This window comes from Cynocephalus volans, chromosome 8, assembly GCF_027409185.1.
Source record: "Cynocephalus volans isolate mCynVol1 chromosome 8, mCynVol1.pri, whole genome shotgun sequence".
Lineage (NCBI taxonomy): Eukaryota > Metazoa > Chordata > Mammalia > Dermoptera > Cynocephalidae > Cynocephalus > Cynocephalus volans.
Window position 1 is genome coordinate 26519605 of NC_084467.1, and position 25532 is coordinate 26545136.

Genomic DNA, 25532 nt, shown 5'->3' on the forward strand with positions numbered 1-25532 from the left:
CCTAGCCACCACAGTAGGGCAACAAAAAGAATTCACATGTATAAAGTATAGGGAAGGAAGAAACAAAATTGTCATTATTTGTAGATTTTAAGATTGTATATATGGAAAATCTGATTGAATCTGAGTCAGGACAGAATAGGGACATGCCCCAGAGAGGGTGCTCATAAATATTCAGACTGGCCAGCACCTGTGCATGAGGCAGAACAGGAGGGGCAGAGGATGGGGGCCATTAGGAGTTTGCTCATGGGACAGAGAAGAAGTTGAAGGCCAGGGACATGTGCTTCTCTCTCTGGTAGAGATGCCTGTGTACTTTGACACATACCTTTGATTGGTAATAAAGCCCTATCATGTTCTGTTTCTCTGTCTCTCCCTTCCTTTCCTTTTGCTGGTACCATGAAATATTCTTCTTTCATGGGTCAAGAACCTGGACATGCTGCCTGGTAACAAATCTACAGTTAAATGACTAGAACTAAAAAGTTTTTTGCAAATTTCTGGCTACAAAATTAATATGCAGAAATGAACTGTATTTCTATATACTACATGGCCAATAAACATTTAAGTTCACTTTATTAATAATCAGGAAAATGCTACTTAAAACCACAGTGAGATAAAATGTCATACCCATCAGCCTGGCAACAATTTTAGAGACTAATAATATCAAATACTGGGCAGGATGTGAAGTAATGGTAACCCTCATACAGAATGGAAAGGAGTGTAAATTGGTATGATCACTGATCACTTTAGAAAAGTTTAGTATTTCATAATAAAGTTGAACATACCCATACCGTATGACTCAGCAATTCTTTTCTTATCTACACAAATATGTAAAATCTTGCACATGTTTATAAGGCAATATGTATGATGATGTTCATGGTGGCATTGTTATTCATAACAAAAAACTGATAATGACCCAAATGTTCATCAAAAGCAGAATGTAAAATTAAATTGTGGAATACTAATTCATTGGAATACTATACAACAGTGAAAATGAACGATGTACAACCTCCTGCATCAATATGGACAAATCTCAAAAAGATAATATCAAACAAAAGAAGTAAGATCCAGAATGGATACGGTATGATTCCATTTATAAAGAGTTCAAAACCAGTTAAATCTAAAAAAGTACATTGTAAAAATAACAGTATATTGTTTAGGGAATCATTCATATGTGGTAAAACTATAAAGAAAATCATGGGAATACTTATTACAACAGTTAGAGTGTTACCTCTGGAGAGAGGCAGAAGGTGGATGCAACCAGGGAGGTGTATACAGATGTCTCCTAAGGTTCTACTTCCTAACTTTGGGTGAGAGGTAAATGTTATTCACTTTATTCTTCAAATACTACATACACATTATATATTTTTTCTGCATAATTATACATTTCATGGCAAAACAAATGAAAAAAACATATCAAGTGTCTGCACTATGCAAAGGTACCATGGCTGCTAAGCTAAGGTTGACTCAGATTCCACGTCCACTATGTTAAAATTACTTTCACTGAGATCTAAAAGTTCAATATCACTAAAGCTAATAAACATTTTCAACTCTCATTTTCCTTGGTGTCTCAGCAGCATTCAATACTCCTGACCATTCTTCTCCTTGAAACAGTGTCTTACCTTGGCTTTATGAAACCATATTCTCCTGGTCATTCCTTCTCCATCTCCTTCAAAGTCTTGTCTCCCACCACCTAACCATTAAATATTGGAGCTTCTTAAGGCTCATCCCTGGAACCTTATTTTTTCATATTCTGTTCTCTCTCTAGACATTCACATCTATGCCATGGCTTCAATTATCATCTGCACAACAAAATTAGATCGCCCACTCCAACCTCTCTTCTGAGTTCCAGGCGGATGTATCCCATTTTCCTGTCAACATCTCTACCTGGATGTTTAAAAGCATCTAAACTTTAACCTATCAAAACCAAAACTCATGATTTCCCTCAAAACAGTTCTTCTAGTATTCTTTTTCAGTGAGTGGCACTACCAATTGTCCTTCATAATTTTACTCTTTGAAAACAAATAGTCTCTCTCTCTCTTTTTTTCCTTCTATAGAATGAAATAATTCACTCTCTTTTCTTCCTAGGAAAGGGTTGAAAATAAGGAAAGTTATTTTGGCAATGACTCTAAGTAGGAATAAAACCTTTGAAAAAACAACATCTGGCAATTTAGGTCCCCTATAGAAAGGGAGCTCAATGAAGTTAGTTCTTTCTCTCTAATAAGTTTTTCCAAAACACAGCAGTAATAATATATAATTAAAGTATTTTTCTCTCTCCTTTTAACCCCTTTGTGCACATTTTCTTGTCTCTTCTTTCGACTACATTTTTTGCACACATTAGGTTCTTAAATAGTTTTATTTTTTTTTCACTTTCTGTTTCTACTTTTTTCCTTATTTGCCTCACTCCACCTCTCCATGACTAAACATTTATTGAGCACTTACCATGTGCACTCTGGGACAGAGTGGTGAGCAAGATAAGGTTCCTACTCTGATGTGTTTTATATCTAGGGGAGGGAGCAAACAATTAAAAAATCAGACAGTAATATGAGCTAGTTAAGGGAATTAAGATTGAATAATGTGATGGAGAGTAACTGAGTGGCTATTTTAAATTGGTGGCCAGAAAAGGCCTTTCTCGGCAGGTTATATTTAAAACTGAGATCATTTCTGATTTTATTTATTTGCTTCTTCTCTCTTTTTTTCTTAGTCTGGCTAATAGTTTGTCAATTTTGTTTATCTTTTCAAAAAACCAATTTTTTTGTTTCGTCAATCTTTTGTATCATCTTTTTTGTCTCTTTTTCACTTAATACTGCTCTGATCTTTATTATTTACTTCCATCTACTAATTTTGGGCTTGGATTGTTCTTGTTTTTCTAGTTCCTTGAGGTGCAACATTAGGCTATTTGTAATCTTTCTACTTTTTTGATGTAAACACTCATTGTTATAAACTTTCTTCTTAGAACTGCTTTAGCAGTATCTCATAGGTTTTGGTATGTTGTGTTTCTATTTTCATTTGTTTCAAGGACTTTTAAAATTTCCTTCTTAATTTCTTCTTTGACCCATTGGTCATTCAAGAGAATGTTGTTTAATTTCTATGTATTTGTATAGCTTTCAAAGTTTCTCTTTTTATTAATTTCTAGTTTTATTCCATTTGTGGTCTGAAAAGATACTTACTATGATTTTGATTTTTTAAAATTTGTAGAAACTTGATTTGTAGCCTAACATGTGGTCTGTCCTGGAGAATGTACCATGTACTGATGAGAAGAATATATATTCTAGAGCTGTTGTACAACATATTCTATAAATGTCTGTTAAGTCCATTTGGTCTATAGTGCAGTTTAAAGCCAATGTTTCTTTGTTGATTTTCTATCTAGATGATCTGTCCAATGCCAAGAAAGGGGTGTTGAAGTCCCTAGGTAATACTGTATTGGGGTCTATCTCTCCCTTTTGATCCATTAATATTTGTTTATATATCTGGGTTCTGATGTTAGGTGCATATATATTTATTACTGTTGTATCATCTTGTTGAATTGATCCCTTTATAATTATATAATACTCTTGTCTTTTTTTTATAGTATTTGATTTAAGTTCTATTTTATCCAATATATGTATAGTTACGCCTGGTTGTTTTTGACTTCCATTTGCATGGAATATCTTTTTCCATCCTTTAACTTTTAATCTATATGTGTCTTTACAGGTGAAGTGGGTTTTCTGAAGGCAACATAGAGTTGGGTCTTGTTTTTTAATCCATTCAGCCAGTCTATATCTTCTTACTCTTTATATGTGTGTGTGTGGCTGGCTGGTATAGGGATCCAAACCCTTGGCCTTGGTGTTACCCAGACTGTGCTCTAACCAACTGAATTAACCAGTCAGTCCCTAGTCTATATCTTTTAAATGGAAATTTTAATCCATTTACATTCAAAGTTGTTATTGAAAGATGTGGCTTTACTCCTGACATTTTGTTAATTGTCATATGGTTGTTTGTATATCATTTATTCCCTTCTTCCTTCTTTATTGTTTGTCTTTGCTGTTTGGTGGTTTTTATAATAATAAGATATAATTTGTTTCTCCTTTTTATTTGTGTATCTACTCTACCACTGAGTTTTATATTTTGATGTGTTTTCATGATGGTAGTTATAATTCTAATATCTAGGAATACATTTAACAAAGGAAGTGAAAGATTTCTACAATGAAAACCACAAAGCATTGATGAAAGAAATTAAAGAGGACACACAAAAGTGGAAAGACATCTATGTTCATGGATTGAAAGAATTAATATTGTCAAAATGACCATTCTACCCAAAGTGATCTACAGATTCAATGCAGTTCTTATTAAAATACCAATGACATACTTCACAGAAATCAAAAAGAAAATTCTAAAATTCATATGGAGCCACAAAAGACACTGAATAGCCAAAGCAATCCTGAGCAAAAAGCACAAGGCTGGAAGCATTACACTACCTTACTTCAAAATATACTACAATAGTAATCAAATCAGCCTGGTACTGGCATAAAAACAGACACATGGATCAGCAGAACGAAACAGAGAACCCAGAAATAAATACACATATCTACAGCCAGTGTATTTTTGACAAAGATACCAAGAACATACATTGGGAAAAGTACAGCCTCTTCAGTAAACAGTGCTGGAAAAACTGTATATCCATATGCAGAAAAAAGAAACTAGACCTCTATCTCTCACCATATACTAAATTCAACTAAAAATGAATTAAAGAGTGAAATGTAAAACCTGAAACTATAAAACTACTAGAAGAAAACATAGGGGAACCACTCTAAGACATTGGTCTGGGCAAAAATTTTATGAAGACTTCTAAAGCACAAGCAACAAGGGCAAAAATAGACAAATAGGATTACATCAAACTAAAAAGCTTCTGCATAGAAAAGGAAACAATCAATGATGCTAACAGGCAAACTGCAGAATGGGAAAAATACTTGCAAACTCTTTATCTGACAAGGGATTAATGTCCAAAATATACAAGGAACTCAAACAAATCAACAGCAAAAAACCAAACAATCCAGTTGAAAAATGAACAAATGACCTAAATAAACATTTCTCAAAAGAAGATATCCAAATAGCCAACAGGCATATGAAAAAATGCTCAACATCACTAATCATGGAAATGAAAATCAAAACCACAATGAGATATCATCTCACCCTAGTTAAAATGGCTATTATCAAAAAGACAAAAAATAACAAATGCTGGTAAGGATGTGGAGAAAAGGCAATTCATACATTGTTGGTGGCAATACAAATTAGTACACCACTATGGAAAACAGTATGAAGATTCTCAAAAAACTAAAAATAAAACTACCATATGATCCAGCAATCCCACTGCTGGGTATTTATCCAAAGGAAAGGAAATTGGCATACCAAAGAGATATCTGCAGCCCCATGTTTATTGCAGCACTATTCACAATAGCCAAGATATGGAATAAACCTAGGTGTCCACCAACAGATGAATGGGTAAAGAAAATCTGGTGTATATACACAATGGAATACTACTCAGCCATAAAAAAGAATGAAATCCTGTCATTTGTGGTACCACTGATAAACAAGGAAGACAGGCACAGAAAGATAAATACCACCTGTTCTTACTCATATGTTGGAGCCAAAAAAAAATTGAGCTTATAAAAGAGAGTAGAATAGTGTTTACTAGAGGCTGGGAGCGGGAGAGAGGTTAGGGAGAGGTTGGTTCATGAATACAAAATCACAGCTAGATAGAAAAAAATAAGTTCTAGTGGCCTACAGTAGTGCTAGGCATCTATAACTAATAATTCATTGTATGTTCTCCATTGGCTAGAAGAGAGGAGCTCAAATGCCCTCATCACAAAGAAATAAATTTTTGTAATAACAAACATGCTAATTACCCTGATTTGATCATCACACATTGTATATATGTATTGAAATATAAAGCTGTACCCCATAAATATGTACAATACATACATGTCAATTAAAAAAAATAAAATAAAACTGAGATCAAATTACAAAGAGGCAGTCAATGCATCCCTTTGCACTAGTTAGCACAAAGACCCTAAGGGAGAAACAAACTTGGCACGTTTGACAGAAAAGTGTTATAAAATGAGATGAATGAAGGAATTAGATCATGCAGGGCTTTGTACTCCCAGAAGAAGCTGGAGGTCATTCTTATAGAAACGTATTCTTTTTAATGTCTGCAGAATCTACAGTGATGTCCTCTTTTTTATTCCTGATATTGGTTATTGGTCTTTTTTTTTTTTTCTTGATTAGTCTTTATTAGGATTTATAATCTTATTAATCTTTAAAAAGAACCAACTTTTGGCTTTGCATATCCTCTCTCTGAGTGTTTTCTACTTCATTAATTTCTGTTCTTGCCTTTATTATTTTCTTCTTTCTATTTGGGTTTAATTTGCTGTTTTTTCTCTAACTTCTTGAGATTGATGTATTAAAAGCTATAAAGTTATAAAGTTCCCTCTAAGCTCAGCTTTATTTACATTCCAGAAGATTTTGTATACAATTTTTTCATTATTATTCAGTTAAGGATATTTCTAATTTAAAAAAAAAATTTTATTTATTGAATCAAAATTGATTATACATATTTTGGGGGTTCAACATTGAGATATGTTGATTAAATCAATATTGCTAGCATATATATTGTTACAAATCATAATTATTCTTTACGCCCATTGTCCAATCTCTCCCCATCCCCCTCTTTCTCCCCTCTTCCCCCTCTAATTACCCTAGATTTCTTCTCTCTTTCTGAAAGAATAATGGTTACTCTGTTGACTTGTTGCCTAGATGATCTGTCCAATGCTGAGAGGTGTGATCAGGTCCCCCAATATTATCATAGAGCAGCTTCTTCTTCTGTCACTCTGAAATGGGCTTTGTGGAGAGAGACACCCTCTTCTTTATTTCTGCTGGTGACTCTCCTTGTGTCAATGCACTCCAGTGGTTGGCAGATATCTGCGTGGTGGCCGTGGCGTCTAGCCATTTTTGCAGCAGCCAGGGTTATTGTGGTGGCTGGGGTGGGCCACCCACATGGAGGTGATGTTTTTGGCATGCTCCTTGGGGCTGGCTTTGTGCCTGGCTGTGGGGTGTGTCTGGTCCCTGGCTCCAAGCCTCGGGTCCCCAGGCAGGACCTGAGGTGCTGGTGTGGTGTGCCTGGTTGGGGGGGGGGCAGTCTGGTCCCCTTCTCCATGCCTTGGGTCCCTGGGTGGGCCCAGAGGCGCTGGCGCAGTGTACCTGGTTGTGGGAGGGGGGGTCAGGTCCCCTTCTCCATCCCTTGGGTCCTTGGGCAGGCCCTGAGGTGCTGGCATGGTGTGCCTGGATGTGGGAGGGGGGTCCGTCCCCTGCTCCAAGCCTCCGGTTCTCAGGCAGGCCCCAAGGTGCTGGTGGTGTGCCTGGGCTGGAACTAATTTTTTGTCCTTTGCTTACTTCTAAAATGGGGGAACTTCCTGTGGGAACCAGTACTTGAGCTGTGTGGTTGAGCTAAATTGCTGCTTTGCTGCTGTTTCCCTGGGGAAGGCTTTTTGCGCAGCTCAGGGTTTAATGGTTGACTTTATAGGTACTTCCGGCTCTCCAGAGACCTGGTGCACCTGGGTTGTGTAGAAACTCTGATCTGGGCCTGAGTTTTTTCGTCAAACTGTACCCCATGCAATTCTTCATTCCCAACCAGTCTCCTGTGAGTGGTTCTGCGCTGATTGGGGGGTGGATCAGCTATCCTTGCTGTGTCCCAGTGTTCTGGTGGGCTTGTCTCTCTGACCACCCATGCTCCAAACAGTTCTCATGGGACGGGCCCTGCGCAGGTCCCTTGTGATGACTCACCAGCCTCTGAATGGCTCCCTTTTTTCAGCTGTTCTGGCTCCTTGCTCCTGCGTGGGTCCATGGAAACCCTATTAGTGCTCTTGCTGTCCTGGGGGCTGCCAAGGCCCTCTTCTCCCCTTCTACTTCCAAGTAACACCATCTGAAGGGCACAGCTGCAGCTTCTGCTGGATCCTGCTCCACATGCTCATCAGCTCCAGGCTTAAAGTGGCTGCAGTCCGAAACGCTCAGAACAGTTTTTCCTTTCTCTCATCGTGGTTTCTCCCACCTTCATGAACTCCGTAGGTCTCTCCTCCTCTTCCCCTGAGCTCCAGTGGCCCCAGCTTGGCTGATGTTACATTTTTATAGCTGTAAATGGGTTAATTTGTGGGAGAGAGTGACGCTGGGAACCCCCTATTCTGCAATCTTGACCGGAACTCCCAGGATATTTCTAATTTCTACTGTGATTTGTTCTTTGACCCATGGGTTATGTAGAAGTGTACTGCTTAATTTCCAAATATTTGGTGTGGGGGTTTTTCCAGTCACCTTTTTCTTACTGAATGTTAACATAATTTATACTGCGGTCAAAGAGCATAACTAAATGGGATTTTTCAAAATTTGTTGAGACTAGGTTATGGTCCAATATATGGTTGAGTTTTACAAATGTTCCATGTATGCTTAAAAACAATATGTATTTTGCAGTTGTTAGGTACAGTGTTCTATATATGTCCATTAGAGAAAGATATATTAATTGTGTTATTCAAATCTTACATATTCTTACTTTTTTTTGACTGCTAATTGTATCAAATGCTGAGGGAGGAATATAAACATAAAACACCTTGATTATGAATTTGTCTTTTTCCTTGGAATTCTGAAATTTTTTCTTTATGATTCTGAGGCCATTTTATTAGGTGCATATAAACTTAAAATTCTTATATCCTCCTGGTAAATGGAAACTTTGATTATTTTGAAGTAACTCCTCTTATGTCTAGAAGTACTTTCTAATTCAAGATAATTTTGTCTATCATTAATACAGCCATATCCACTTAATTCTGGAATATATTTTCATAGTATATCTTATTTCCTATCTTTTATTTTCAATCTTTATGTTTACTTATATCAGGGTCTCTTAACCTTATTGACATTTGGGGCCAGATAATTCTTCACTGTGGAGAGGCAGTCCTGTGCATTGTAGTTTACAGTAGCACCTGCCCAGGTTATGGCAACCAAAAATAACTCCAGACACTATTAAATATCCTGTTGGAGGAAAAGTCATGCCCAATTGAAAACCACTGACATATTTTAGGTATGTCTTCTAAATAGCATGCAGTTTAATTATTATTATTTAATACAGTGTGATAATCTTTGTCTTTTAATGGAAACATTTAATCCATTTTCATTTAATGTAATAGTGGCAAACTCTGCTTGCCTCAAAAATGTCTTTAATTTTCCTTCTGGAATACCCATCTGAGATCAATTTTCCTTCTGGCTGGGTGCGTTTATGGGAGGACCAGAAAGAATGTATAACTTCAAAACTAATTGAGGCACTTTGAAGTTATTCCACCCTCTTCTGCAGAGCTGCTGCTATCTCATTTGGTGATTTTATGTGAATTAAAACAGGGCACCTTCTGTGGACAGATGCTGCCGTACTGGCACATGGTTTGGCAAGTGGAAGTTACCTTTGTGGAAATTAGAAAAAGTTACTCGTAAACCAGTAAAGAGCCATAAAAAATGATTACATTGTGTAATGTTGAATATACTAATTATGCTGATTTGAGCATCACATATTGCACACAGGTATTGATATTCAATGCTGTACCCCACAGATATGTACAATCATGTTTCAATAAAAAAAAAAAAGGTACTCCTTTTTTTGGCAGAAGCAGCCCAGAGCCAGGCACAGGTTCTGGAAACAGGAGTGAGGATTAGATTTTGTGCAGGGGGGCCTTATACAACAAACAATCTGCAGAAACAATTATGGAATCTTTTCTTGGTTTTCTGGCTTCTATTGTTGCTATCAAGAAGATAGCCACAAGCTTACCTGTTTCTTCTTTGAAGGTAATCTGTTTGTTTATTTGCTAATTTATTTAAAAGATTTGTCTCTGGATTACCTGCAGTTTCACTATGATGTGTTTAACTGTGTATTTCTTTTCATTTAGCACCTTGGGATTCACTAGGCTTCTTGAATCAGTATTGGTGTTTTCTACCAATTAGAAAAAATTCTCAGCCATTATCTCTTCATATATGCCTCAGTCCCAAAACTTTTTTTCCTCACCTTCTGGGATTTTCATTAAAGGCGTGTTAATAGGAATCCTCCGTGTCTCTTACCCTATCTTGTACATGTGTGCATCAAGAGCCATAGTATTTTATACAACTTTTGGACCAGTAATTCCATGTTTATAAATTTATCTTGAACAATAATCACGGGAACTGGCCGGTTAGCTCAGTTGGTTAGAGAGTGATGCTGATAATACCAAGGTCCAGGGTTTGATCCCTGTACCAGCCAGCTGCCAAAAACAAAACAAAACAAAAAATTCACAAAAAATAACCATGGGTGGTCATCACAAGAGGGGAAATTAAAACTTTTACCATTAGTAGGGGATTAATGATTGGTCTTTCATATAATAGAATATTATGATATTTAATGACACACAAAAAGTTTACAATAAGGTAATAAAAGCGATTTATGAAAGAGTATGTAAGGTAAGATCTTTTTTTATTTAAAAAAATATGTACTCACAAACTTAAAAAACTAGAAGAACATGAAAGAAAATGTTAACAGCATTACTTTGGATTGCTGGGATAATAGGTTTTTTTCTTGGCTTTGCTTACTTTTTCCCCCCAAATCTTTTATAATGAAAATGTAATTTATAATAAGAAAAAAATAACACCGATTATTAAAAAATATACTAGGGTTACTTTACATCTAATACATCTAATTGGTCACCTCAGACCAGCCCTTCCCAGGACCAATTTATCCACCGACCACTGGTTAGCAGAGAAATCTATATTCTCCTAATTCCATCCTCTATCCCACCCAGTCCATATACAGTTTTGGCCTCCCAGAATAAAGAGTAGCATTAGTCTACCAGTAGGCAGATGGCTCATAATATATGTTAGTTAAACTGAACTGACTGCTAAGAGACAGGAATTTACCCACATAATGGTAACAGAATGTCACATACTTAAAATGTGATTGTTTTCTACCAAATGATCTCCATTTAAAAATATCCTTATGGCATTGTTATCTCTCAAACGCAAACTAAATAAAAATATTTTGAAAGAACACCTAAAGGGAAAACTATTACTATAATAATTTTGTGTATTTTCTCTGGAAGGCCTGTTTGTTGTCTATTTGGTAGTTTTGTGTGATGCTGGTCAATAAGGCTTAACTGCCTCTGCTGCTAAATTGCCTGTCCCATGGAGAGAATCAAACCTGCCCCCACTCCCTTATAGAAAAAATAAATGCCTGCAATGAGCTGGAATTTCCAGGGAAAACATACTAGCTCAATTTGTATTAATCCCTGTGGGATTACTACACTGATGTCATTTTTAACATGTCTTACTCTTCCCTGCTGGTGGGCATGACTCCTCGTCTCCTTCCTCAGCTGGCTGTGCTGCTTTACCTTAGACAGCAGATTGTCTTTGTGAATGACTCTCTCAGAGAGCATGTGCAGGAGAAGCCCAGAGCCTCACTCCATGGGAACGTCAGAGACAGAGTGAAAGAATGGGTAAGAACAGCAGCTGAATGGAACAGGTCATGCTGCTTCTCCAAGCTGAAAAGGCCAATCCTGTAAAGAGTTGATGAAAGCACCTAATCGGGCTTGACCCCACAGGCTGTGTGTGTGCATAGAGGGCTGGGAAACACAGCTTTGCACATGAGAAGGGTAGCAAGATTCCAGGGCTGCTATCCAGACACACTCACTCACTCATCTGCTGGATTCAATTTTATTTGTACACAAGGCTCGTTGAGGCAACCGGCAGAGTAAGCCTTCAGGGATCTATGCAAATAAAACCTTAATGGAAGATTAAGTCAGCTGATGTCCCTGCATGTTCTCCCGCTTCCTTCCTCCCCCTCTGCTATTTCTAGTTGTAGGACTAGAACTGGCAATAGGGAGAATGAATCATTCTTACTATATTTAAACAATGACTTAAAATGGCTTCTTTTCAAAAATAGCAGTCACTATATAAAACAGGCCTGGTAATACCCAGTAACAAACAAAAATACCTTCCTATAAAGAGAACAAACATCATATTATGATCATAGTTGAAGAGCAAACATGATAAATCAAGGCACCGACTGACTATGGGGGTTCTCATTTTGTTTATCACCTCATGAAAAACCAAGCCTTTCTTCACCTAAACACTTCTGCTTATTATGATTACTAGTCCAAAATAATTTCTAAATATGGAGTAAATTATATCAAACCAATTATGTATTACCTAGCCAGTTTCATTACCTAGAGTATTAATTTCTTTAAAAAGAAAGATCTCAGAAGAATTAAGTGTATTTTTCTGTGAATTATGGGAGAAGTAAATAATCAGGAAGCTAATATAAATACTACATTCTCCTTGTACAGGTTTACATTTAACTAAAATATATTTAAATCACTAGTTAGGAAGTCTTAATGTAATCATTTGTTTCTCCCCCAAAAGGTATATTATTGTTGATTATTATGTCTTTAACATATAGCCTTTATAATTGAGAGACAAAAGAGACTAAGCCTAGAGATTTCAAACTGCCTCAAGATATCGCAAGTTCCCAACAAATGCACAGAAAAATTTACTGGAATATCTCTATTTCTTTTTTGTTATATTAAGAAAAATTTTGACATCAGAAAGTCAGTCATGCAAATCAACATATTAATAGAATAAAGAAGGTGATCATGTGATCATTCCTATAGATGAAGAAAAATCCTTTGACAAAATTCAATACCCAATTATCATACCTCTTAGCAAACCAGGAATAGAAGAAAACTTCCTCAGTTTCATAAGGACATGTAACAAAAACTTAGAACTAACATCATCACATTTATTTAGTGAAAGACTGAATGCTTTACCCCTAAGACTGGGAATGGCAATTCAATTGCCTATTCAATATCAAATGGAGGTGCTAGCCAGTGCAATGAGACAGGCAAAAAAGGCATGAAGATTGGAAAGGAAGAAGTAAAACTATCTTTATTTGCAGACAACATGATTGTATTTGTAGAAAATCCTAAAGAACGGGCCGGCCCGTGGCTCACTTGGGAGAGTGTGATGCTGACAACACCATGTCAAGGGTTAAATCCCCTTACCGGTCATCTTTAAAAAAAAAAGAAAATCCAAAGAATCTACAAAAAACCTACTAGAAATAAAGTGAATTTATCAAGTTCACAGGATACAAAAACACAAAGAAGTTTAGTAACTTGACCAAAGTTACAATTACAATTAGTAATTAGAAGAGCCAGAATTCAAGTCCAGGCAGTCTGACCCTGAAGCCTTCCTCTTAATTATTACTTACATGGTAACTTAAAAATCAAGGTTATGTTTATATATATATCTCATATATATATTTGCATATATATATGCAAACAATAAACATCCTTTCTCCTCTTCAGTTACCACTAGTTTCACCCTAAATTTTGATGAAGAGGAGTAAAGAAATGAGATGTGAATCCTGAATCCTCATCCTATATACAAAAAGCATGATTGTTGATTGCCTAATAAAATCAAAGCTGTAGATTTAATACTTATGTAGGACATTTCACATTGAAAAAAACCCCTCACTAATACAATGCCAGATATATGTACCCTACCTAGCCCCTACACCAATAAATGACAAATACTCAAGTTCAGTGCAACTTATCTCTAATACTAGAAAACAAAACTTGAAAGAGTATTCATGATGCATCAGGAGCATCATTCTTTTATATGACGGACAGCATGCTCATTGATAAATTCAGAAACAGAATTTAAAAAACTGGTGTAGACTTCAAAAGTGAGGCACTAATGCAAGCCAAAGTAAAAGCTGGTAGCATTTATGTCTTTATAGGAGAAACTCAGGGTTATCATCAGGGACTTTACATACGGATTTTTAAATAGTTATAATCAAGGTTGTCCAAACCATGAATAACAGAAATAATAGGATAACTAGCATTGCTAAATTAACAAGCATTTTACTGAGCCTCCTATCTAATACCGAAGTCTTGAAATACAGCTAGTCCACTGACGCTGGTCACTGACACACAGGCAGAGAGAAACTATAGGAGGAGCCAGACATAGCTTCATCACAATGAATGAAATCAAGGAGACTGCAAGCCAAGTAGTCGATGTAGGACATTATACAGAATGGTATAGCTAGAAAACAACCACAGAATAATCATTCCATTTGAGCAATCTCAAATGTGAAGGATCTTTATGAAGATAACAAGTTTAAAAGACAGAGTTGCAAACAGTTAGACTTTGCTATTAGTGACTACAACCTCAAACTAAACGGCCTGTTTCTGAGCAACAGGTGGTATGGTATTGGGGATGGATCAGTCTTTTTCAGTTAAATTAGAGTATGTAGATAATAATGTACCATCTTTGCTGCTTTACTGTTGTTTTGATCCACTGTATGTAAATTATAAACTTCAGATTATTTTTTTAATGGAAGAAAGTAGGATTATTTATCCATCTCTGACTTATAATGCCTCTTATGGCCTAGAGTACATGATTGCAAGATGAATGGCCCAAGGTTGTATCTGTGGGCTAATGGCAACTGAGTTAGGGTGCTACTGAGGATAAGGCAGCATGGCATTTTAAGAGTCAGCATGGTTACTGGAAAAACCTGAACACGCCGTATAGTATCTCTGGATATCAGCTTTTTCACTGAATGCCTAACATGTATACCTAAAAACTGAATTTACAGGGTTATGATAAAGATTGAGATGCCTGACACATAGAAAATGCTAAATAAATGAACATACATACCTGCACATGTATTCTCTCCCTCTCACTCTCTCCTCTGATAGATACAGATACACACACACACACACACACACACACACACACACACACACACACACACACACACACACACGAAAGGTTAATAGTTGAGGTTGATTTACTGTCCCACATAACCTGGCCCAAGGACAGATTATTGTAATTAGCTTCACTTATTTTCAGTGTGGCCAGCAAGGACATGAAGAAAAATATTCATTCTTGCGTCAGTGAGTAGTTAGTGGAGGCTTCTGCAGTTAAAACACTGTTAGCGTTTAATCTGTCTAGCCTTCTCACTATTGTTTTGATCTTTATCTCTATGGCTCTGAATGTTTTACTTTTTGTTTGAATATGGGGATGAAGCATCAAAATAAACATTTAAATACTGAAGACCACTGACAAAGAATTTAAATAGTAGGGCTGTTAAAGGGTTTATAGCCAAGACACGACCATAAATCCTCCCTAAATCACAATCTGGTCTGCCTTAGCCCTATTTTGAAATTCCTTTTCAACCTCCTGCCATACAAACAACAATGAATTAGTCTGTAATCATATGATAGATAGCCGTGTGGGGAAGATCTAAATCTCCTAAATCCTATCTTGATTTATCTAGATGTATGATTTTGTTACTTTAAATACAGATCTACTTTTTTTTTTTTTCTTTTTCGTGACCGGTACTCAGCCAGTGAGTGCACCGGCCATTCCTATATAGGATCCGAACCCGAGGTGGGAGCGTCGCTGCGCTCCCAGCGCCGCACTCTCCCGAGTGCGCCATGGGCTCGGCCCACAGATCTACTTTTTAACTATTCAAAAGCCATATCTTAAGTGACAGAGTTTCTTTAAAGAAAGGAATCTGTCAACATGTAAGTCCCTAGAAAATTTGTTTGAGACTTCTACTTAGAAGTTGAAAAAACAGGGACTAGGTTTACCCTCCTGCCTTAAACAACTAAAAAACTGGACAAAATATAGAAAGCAATGGTTTTCAGACATTAGCTGACAGACAACACAGGCCAGTGATCCCAGAGGAAAGAGAAACAAAGTGAGCCCCACCAAAGTACAAGCTTACTTCCTGGAGGCAGTTCCAGGATGCAGGGAGGAAGGCAAACAGCCCAGAGATCTGGGCTGAGTTTTTATCAACTGAGTTGAGGAAATTGAGATTAGACATTTAGGAGGGCAAAGTGGCTAGAATTTGTGCGACAGAGAACTGGAGAGAAGGGGTAGGGAGGTGGGGGGTGTGGGGGGAGGAAAGAGAAGACTTTAGAGTCCCCTAGACAGGCTTCCCTTAAGTCTTTGGACAAGTACTGATCTGCCCATGCATGAGAGAAAACTACTTATAACTACTGGAAAGGAGTAGGCAGAACAATTTCCAGAGTTTACACAGGGCTGGAAATAATAGTTTGTGTTCACATCAGTCAGAGAAAAAAGACCTTGTAATACACAAGGAATTAGACTCCTCAGAAGGGTACTGCCAAAGAAGGTGGGGGTGGGAGGAGGGGGCCAAATTAGTCCTAGACTATTGGCTGCTCTGGACCCACCACAATAAAGCTTACAAGCAATCCTTGAACGGATCAAAGTGACTATGGGTAACTTAACTGCATTCCAGAAAACAAACAAACAAACAAACAAAAAACCAAATCTAATTAAAGGAATATAACATAATTTAGCAGCCAAGAATATAAAATCCACAATACCTACTATTCAATAAAAAAATTACCAGGCATGCAAAGAAACTGGAAGATAAGCCCTCAACCAGAAGAAAAAATAAATAAATAAAAACATACCAAGAAATGACAGGATGAAGAACTAGCAGACAAGGATGTTAAAACACCTTTAATAAGTATGTTTCACATGTTCAAGAAGTAGAGGAAAACATAAACGTGGGCACAAGAGAAAAGAAAAATGTAGAAAAAGAACCAAATTAAACTTTTAGAGACTAAAAATACAACATTTGGAATGAAAAATAAGACTGGATGAGATTGACAACAGATTAGAAACTTGAGAAGAAAAGATCAGTGAATTTGAAGACATAGCATTAGAAATTATCCAAAATGAGGCACAGAAAAGAAGAGACAGAAAACTGAATAAAAATGAACAGAGCATCAGTGAGAGACCTGTGGGACAATATTAAACAATCTAATATTTAAGAAATTGGAATTCCAGAAGGAAAAGAGACCCGGGGAAGAAGGGAATAGAAAGAAATATTTGAAGAAATAATGGCTAAAAGTCTTCCAAGTTTGATGAAAACTATAAACCCACAGTTCCAAGAGCCCAAATTCAAAGAGTAAATATAAAGAAAATAACTTTATAGGAACATCATAATCAAATTGATAAAGCGATAAAAAGAAAATCTTAAAAGCATCTAGAGAAAAAAGTCATTACAGATTACCAAAGATAAGAATTACTGCAGATTTCTTCTAAACTATACAAGCAAGCAAGCAGTGAATACACATCTTTAAAGTACCAGAAGAAAAAAAAAGTCAATCTAAAATTCGTTACCTAGTAAAAATATATCTTAAAATAAAGGTAAAATAGAACTTTTCAGACAGATAAATACTGAAAGAATTAATTCCAGCATAACTGCATTATCAAAAATGTTAAAGGAAAGTCTTTAGGCTAAAGGAAACTGATAACAGAAATGCAAAGGATATCAAGATCCAAGGTTTAATCCCTGTACTGGCCAGCTGCCAAAATAAATAAATAAATAAATAAACACAAAAGAATGAAAAGTGACTGAAACAGTAAAGTCATGTCTTATTTTTAAATATCTTTAAAAAGATAATTGACTACTTAATGCAAAAATAATATCATATTAAATAAAATATATGACAATAGCACAAAGAACAGAAGGGGAAAAATGGAAGTATATAGTTTTAAAGTTCTTCCAATATACACAAAGTTAAAGCAATGAAGATAAAATTGAGTTGAAAATAAGAAACTCAAATAATCTAAAATAAGGCCAAAAAAAAAAAAAAAGATGGAACACATAGAAAACAAATAGCAAGATTGTCAATTTAAAGCCATCTATATCAATAATTACAATAAATGTAAATTGTTTCAACACCCCAATTAAAAGGCAGAAATTGTCATACTGGGTTAAAAAGCAAATATATATATATATTTTTAATGAGAATCACACTTTAAAAATAAAGACATATATAGGGCCAGCCTGTGGCTCACTCGGGAGAGTGTGGTGCTGAGAACTCCAAGGCCCCATGTTCGACTCCTATGTAGGGATGGCTGGTTAGCTCACTGTTTGAGCGTGGTGCTGACAACACCAAGCCAAGGGTTAAGATCCCCTTACTGATCATCTTTGTAAAAATATAAAAAAAATAAAGACATATATAGGTTAAAGTAAAATGGTAGAAAAGATATACCATGCAAACAACAACTATAAGAAAGCCGCAGTGACTATATCAGTATCAGACAAAGTTGACTGTGGAAAAAAGAATATTATGAGGGGAAAAGAAGGTAATTTTATAATAATAATAAAGGGGTCAATTCATCAAGAGGACATACAATCCTACATGTATATGAGGGTACTTCAGAAAGTTCATGGAAAGATTGATATTGTCTTTCAATTCTATTTTTCCACAAACTTTTTGAAGCACTCTTATATTTGGGTGGTCATTATTCAGCCTACTACACTCATCACTAGGGGCAGACTGAGATAGTGTGGAAATCACAAAATAAACATTTGTTTTTAAAGGATATGTAGCTTTCTTTACAACAAATTCTTAGTACAAACAACCATATTCCAAAGTACAATCCATTCACCTGGAAGTAGGTCCCTAAACTGTAAGCATAGCATCCACAATGAACAATTACACCTCTACAGTGCTAACATGCAAACTCAAATCTGTAAAATTACAACCCTTATCACAAACTTTGGGGGAGGGAGAGTATTCCTGGAAACTTTCTGGGCTTTCTTGTGATTCAAATAAAACAGCTTATTAGGATCACTAGTAAGAATCAAGAAAATTGGGGGAAACTAGATTTGATGATGGCAGTTATGACTAAAGGAAGGTTGGAAAAAATTGCTCACTCTTAAGGACTATAGATATTTGTGCTCAGATTCTGCATACTTATCCTATATTACACAGCAGTGAAGAACTTTGGTTCTAGATTCAGACAGGTCTAAGTTCAAAATCTGGCTCTCTAATGCATTAGTGATTGGACCTTGGACAAGTTATTTCACCTCTTTGAGCCTGTTTATTCATCTGTAAAATGGAATACGAGTACTTACCTCACAGAGTTGCTGTGAGGATTAAAAAAGAATTCATGCAATGCCCTAGCATGATGATTAGCATTTACAAGTGCTCAATAAATTGTAATCACAATTATTACTATGTAATAAACACTACTACTTCTAATACAACTCCATCTGCTATTTTGTTTCAGGAGAAATATTGTCTCATCTTTGATTTCTTTATTTTCAGGAGTGGGGGAATTTATTCCTTTGGGGACTGTGACCTCATGGGGGAAGGCATCACATAGAAAAAGCAAAGAAAATAATGCAGTCTGCAATTCTGGTATATGTATATTCTTGGGGAAACAGGAAAAAAAGAATAAAGAAAAGGCTTTGTAACCTAGTAAAGGACAAGAAGTAGGGCCCAAAGAGTTTAACGTATGACTAAAAGGGCTAATATATAGTACTTGAGGTTTGGGTGGAACAAGAAAAAAAATTAAGAACTTAAATAGCAGAAGTGTAAAAAAAGGGATGTAATAGATTCATTCTCTATAGGAATTTATTAAATGATTAGGCCTTTGCACTTTGGAGAGGTGAAGGCTGCAAGCAAGGAGTTATGACAGGGACAGTAAAATCACAAAGAGTACAGACAAGATAAACACAAACTAGCTCACTTTGACATCCCAGAACACTAGTACCAGAGATGAAGTAGAGGATAGACAAGGAAAGCTGCAAACTCAAAAAAGTTTGTGTTTAGGACAAATAAAACACTGTAGGCAACTCCAAGACATGGGTAGTGTGTTGTTTGCCTCAGTATTGCCAGCAGTTAGCTCAGTACCCGCATGTCATCAATATACTGGGGTTGAATGAATAAACATACTTATTAAATAGTAAAAATACTGGCAGTAAATGAGAAATTGAATTAGAGGTTCCTTTCTAACTGCATGATTCTGTCTCCGGCCTTACTCCTGTCCAAACCACCCTCCACACTGTTGATGTGATCTTCCTAAACAGCAGATCTGATCATGTTTCTCCTAAAAGGCTTTGATAGCTCCCCAAGGCTTCCACCATAAAGCCCTAATTCCTCAGCTGGCAAGCCAAGCATTTTGTGATTTGATGCCAGCCCACTTTGCAGCCTTGTTTCTGTGACCACCCTACTCTTATGTTATGCAGGTTGTTTGGAGTCTCCCACATGCTCTCTCACACACAGACACCCCACCTTCACACACAGTTTCCAGTGTGCCTGAGAAGCTCCTCCTTACCCTTCAATTGTCATCTCACATGTCACTTTCTTCAGAAAACCTTTTCTAACATTTCTAAGCAGAATTAAACGATCCCTCCTGTAAGCTTTCAAAACACCTTGTCCATTCTTCTATTATGGCCCTAATTACAGTACCATAATTAAAGTTTCTATGTCTGTCTTCCTTTAGAAACCTCTGGAGTACCAGCATTGGGGTCTTTGCATCTTTGCATCCACAGCCACTAGAATGGGATACAGAAGCTTTAAAAATGTTTGTTGAATAAATAATAGATTGTAAGGGTCAAAAATAGAAATAAAGCTTAAATACTTGAGTGAACAAGACACTAGATTACTAAGAGACAGTAAGGGATGGGCAAGTATATCCTCGTACTTAGAAGATTTTGTCATGGTTGGTAGCTACTATACTCCCCTCCAATTGTCCCTTGCTAGCATGATGAGAGACCGAATTTGGGGCTGGATATACTACAGGCCTGACCCAGTATGACATTCCCTATCTTATATTATTTCCAACCATTTCTCACATTCACTTTGTCTTTGAGAAGGAAATTTCATTTTCATGTGCTTTAGTGTCACCATCTTTTATGAAGTAACTTCTATTTGAAAATGCTCCAAAAGCCACGTTTTTCCCTCTTACACTAATTCTCATTTTCTCTCTCTTACTAAGTGGAATGGAAAACTTTTGTGCAAAACTAAGGGTCCAAATAATCTGAGCCAAAACTTACTGTACAACTTTAGGGAAGTTATTATACCTCTATACATCTCAACTTTCTCTTCCTTCAGATGGAATCAACTCTACTATCTAGGAGGTCACAGGAAATAATAAAAGGTAAAACTTGTACTTCACATGTATTAACCTGTTTAATTCTTCAAGGTAAGGACTATTATCTCCATTATACACAAGATTGGAGCACAAAGAGAAGATGGTGATGGTCACAGTTACTAAGTAATAGAGGCAAGGCTGGAATCCAAGCATTCTGGCTCTAGTGTCCATGCTGTTAACCATTCCTCTCTACTGCCTCTCTGCAGGCCAGTGAAAGGTACCCTGCACAGAACAAAACTCCAGTATAAAAGGGCTTAAAAATTATATTTTCTTCAAACAAATGCAAACCTTATTTGTAACTGAAAACAAAGTGAGAAGAATATAAGATAGTGTTCTACATTTCAATCCGAATGCATTTTGCAGCCAATATGTTAAGACCTCAAACCACATCATCTATAGCTAAAATAAGAAGGATCCCTTGTGATTTTGGCCATTAAGGAGATGGATCTGTCATTCACTGGTACTATACCTACAATTAAGATGCCGCTCTCATGTCTCATACCTTGGGGGTATGACTGTGGATCAATGAATTAAGTTTTTCTCAGGAGTGACCACCAAAGAATAGAAATATGGCACAAGATACACTCGTGTTATGCTTTTTCTATAGAAACAATTATTTTTAAAAATCATTAAATACTTAATTAAATCCATATCACCCTCTACTTGAAAAATTTAGGGCAAAATTTAAGGAACATCAGCTAGGTGTAATACAGTACTTTCAAATTATTATCAACCTCTTATACTCCTTTCTAGGCAATGAACCATTTAGAAAGTGCTGAATAAATATTTGATGAATAAATTAATACCATTTCAAAGGTGAGTTCATAGAAGCTCTGCATTTGCACATGGTTCCTTAGAAGGAACAGGTGCCTTATAAATAGCCTCATTTGCCCTGGAGAACTCTATCACTCAATCTTTCTATAAGAGGGAGAACTTACTCCTCAAGTCTCTTGAAAAGTCTAAAGCCATCTTTATCTATGTCCATGGTTTCTACATCTTTTTCTTCCCCCATGAGAAAGAGCACAGAGAAAGATCAGGTTACATTGCTTCTTTGGGCCTGTACAAATTCCTGTGAGGTTCTCTCTTCTGTCGGGAAAAGTTTCCTTGGCAACCATACTTACACACTCACTCAGTTCCCTCCCCTCCTTTGATTCTCTGGTTCTTATAAAAATTAATTTGCATTGAATTGCTGAAGCTTACAAGTTAATCAGTCTAAAAGACTCACAAAATTTTAGACCCTGGTTTCTGCCCAAAACTTGCTTCTTAAAGAGCCTGTTCACTTTCTTTAGAAATTTGAATGTAATTCTCTTCAGTTCAAATATTTTAAAACACATTTATAATGTATGCTGGATATTTCTGGCTACAGGTAGACAAAAGAATATTCTCCTAAGGGCATCTGGCCAGTATTATTAGTGGGGAAGATCAAGAGACAAAGCAGTACCTCAGTTCTGTGTAAGCAAGAGTCAGATTCTTAAAGATCCGCTATGATAAGGCACTGAAGAGAAGAGTCAAGGTCCTAAACAAAAAGTCTGGGCCACATGAATTGATGAATTGGGCCTAAGATTTTGGGTGATCAGAGGTCAGGAGTCAGATAACAGGAATGGGGCATGAGTTATCAAGAATGGAGTCCCATTAATTCAGTCACCAAGTATTTATTAAAAATCTACTAGTGTTTACTGTTGGGAATACAGCAGTGAATAGGCCAGACACATACCTTGCCTTCATAAAGTTTATAGTTAAATATTTGAATAATGATTCAATGTTGACTTTGTTATTAAGCCAAGTATTTGGGGGCTGGGGGCTCACCATATGATTTTCTATAAGGGCCAGAATTGGTTTCAGAGTAGGGATGGCACTGGGACCTACATATAGAGACAAGTTCAAGAAGTCTTCACTGGAGTAGGTGAGTTGGCAAGTCAAGCAGTCTTTGACATATACAATGGTTTCTTTACATTTTAACTTTCAAAAACAATCATACATGAGCCTATAGACAGGGAAATGAAAAAGGGTGTATTTATTCTAAAGAATAGAGCAAAAGTAGATAAAGGTATGAGTTACTTAATCTCTGTTAACAACCGTTTATTGAGCATTTATATGCTCAAGGAAGAGTTTTAGGAATTGAAGTTATAGTTATGAAAAAGACATAGCCCCTAGCAATTACAACAATGTGGTAAATGCTATAATGAACTAAAGTACAAAGGCAGAAGAGAGAGAACGGACACTAATTCATGAAAAGCAAGCTGGGAAATGCTTCTGAGAGGTAATGCTTGAATTGAGACTTAAACGATAGAGAAATTTATTGTTTTAAGCTGATAAATTCTAGAGTGATTGAAAACACCTAGCCGTCTATACTTTGTTTCATGACTTATACCTCCGGTTATACCAGAAATCTTTTCGTATTTTTAATCTCACATATTCTTAGGTGTACCTGGTCCATATTGGGAACAGAAAATGAGAACAAGCACTTATTGTTCTCATTTGAACAGGAATGAGATAGGTAATAGGAGGGGGCGACACAATCTCAGTCTTGCCTGATTTCTTCCACAAAGGAATCCAGGTTGGTTGGTGTAGGACTTGGTCAAGTGGTTAGTGTCAAGTGGTGTCAGGACTTGGTCAGTACTTGATGAAATCATTACTCAGATGGACCAGGAGTGGGAGGAGTAAGAGGATGAATAAGAGTTGTTTTTGAGAGAGCAATAACCATGGAAACCAAAAAAACTTAATTTGTTGTCAGTTCTTAGTAGTGATTATAAAGCCAAAAATAAGAGAAAATATTAAAAAATCACGTTTTTCTGTTTTTCATGATTTATGCGGGTAGATGAACGAAGCAGGCAACAAAGGCAAGAGTAGAACATGAGCATTCCAGACAACTGTGGTAAACAGGGCCACACAGTTCAAAGCTGTGAGTAGTCCATGGTTTGGGGGTGAAAGGATGGCACCAGTCTGGCTAAAAAGGCAGCAGATCAAGGCAGACAAATTGTAGTATACCTGTTCAAGTCCAGTTTCTGTTTCAGTACGTTGAAAAATGGTCTCCATAGCTTCCAAGAGCAAACAGGTATATCTGACTACAAAAGGAATAGAAATGAACTCATGTCTTATTTAAATTGGGAGTAACAATAGCATCAGGACTATAACCCTGTCCAGTAATACCCTTAAAATATGACAGATGAAGGTCGGCCCATGGCTCACTCGGGAGAGTGCGGTGCTGATAACACCAAGGCCACGGGTTCGGATCCCATATAGGGATGGCCGGTTAGCTCACTGGCTGAGTGTGGTGCTGACAACACCAAGCCAAGGGCTGAGAATCCCTTACCGGTCATCTTAAAAAAAAAAAAAAAAATGACAGATGGGTTTCCAGAAGTCATTGTGAGTAAATAATTTCTTGCCACTTTATTCTCTATTCTCTTCTTACTGGCTGGGTATCTACTTGAAATTCAGAATATCTCCCTTATGCCTTTCATACCACCAGACTCAAGTAGTCCAAAATGAGAGGACCACAGGAAAATGTGACTGTGCACCATGACACAGCAGGGACTTTAGGCTTCCTAACCAAAACAAAAGCTACAGCATGAAATCTTTCCCAGCTTCAGGAGATAGTATTGATACCTTCAGGGAGAAATAGCTACATAATTTGTTGGGCCCAGTGCAAAATGAAAATTCAGGGCCCCTTGTTAAAAATTATTAAGAATTTCAAGACAGCAGCAACAAAGCATTAAATAAAGCCATTAAACACAGGGCCCTGGGGGACTGCGCGGGTTGCATGCCCATGAAGCTGGCACTGCCTTCAGAGACAGAATAGCATGGTCCTCTAGAAGAGCTTTACTGTCTGAGCTGGACCAAATCTCATCTCTGCCACTCACTTGCTGTGAGATCTCAGGAATTTATTTAGCCTCTCCATGCTTCCAAAAGGTTGTGTTGTTATAATCCAGTACTGTGAGGATTAAATGGGATAATGAAAATAATGTATACCAAGTGTTTAGCATAATGCCTAGCACACAGTAAGCTCTCAATTAATGGTACTTATACTATTACTGTTCCATGAAACGTATAGGTAGTTATCAAAGCATTAAGTTTAAGAAATGAACTGCTGAATTTATACTAAGGATATAAAAGAGAATAATATTTTAGGACAAATAAAATAATTTTTAATCTAAAAATTTAAATCTTTTGCTTGACTCTGCTGCCTTCTCTAATCACTTTCCTATTTCTTTTCTTCCTGTCATTGTCACACATACAAAGGGTGATCTACATGCTGTCTCCATTTCTTATCTGCATCTCATGCCGCAATCCTCTTTAATCTGGCTTTTAATATCCCATAGGGCACCCCCTACTAAATGAAAGCTATCATTTTCAAAAAGTTACTAATGATCTCCTGTGTACTAAATATAACTGACATTTCCCACTCTTTCTGCATAATTTCATACTGCTGACCAGTTTCTCCAGCTTGAAATCCTTTCTCCTCTTGACTTCTGTGATACTATACTCTCATGTTAATAGCATGTCTAACTGGCTTTGCA

The 25532-nt window shown here is 36.7% G+C and overlaps 1 protein-coding gene across 6 annotated transcripts in view; it reads right to left on the reverse strand.

Annotated features, from left to right (window-relative positions):
* PHC2 (polyhomeotic homolog 2) overlaps nucleotides 1-25532 on the reverse strand; it is a 103453-nt gene that overhangs the window by 73851 nt on the left and 4070 nt on the right. The window contains exon 2 of one of the 6 annotated variants that reach the window (XM_063103912.1): nucleotides 24004-24080. The exons of the other annotated variants lie outside the window; for them this stretch is intronic. The gene's annotated coding sequence lies outside the window, so the exon portion shown is untranslated. The remainder of the gene's footprint in view (nucleotides 1-24003; nucleotides 24081-25532) is intronic. 6 annotated transcript variants of the gene reach the window in all.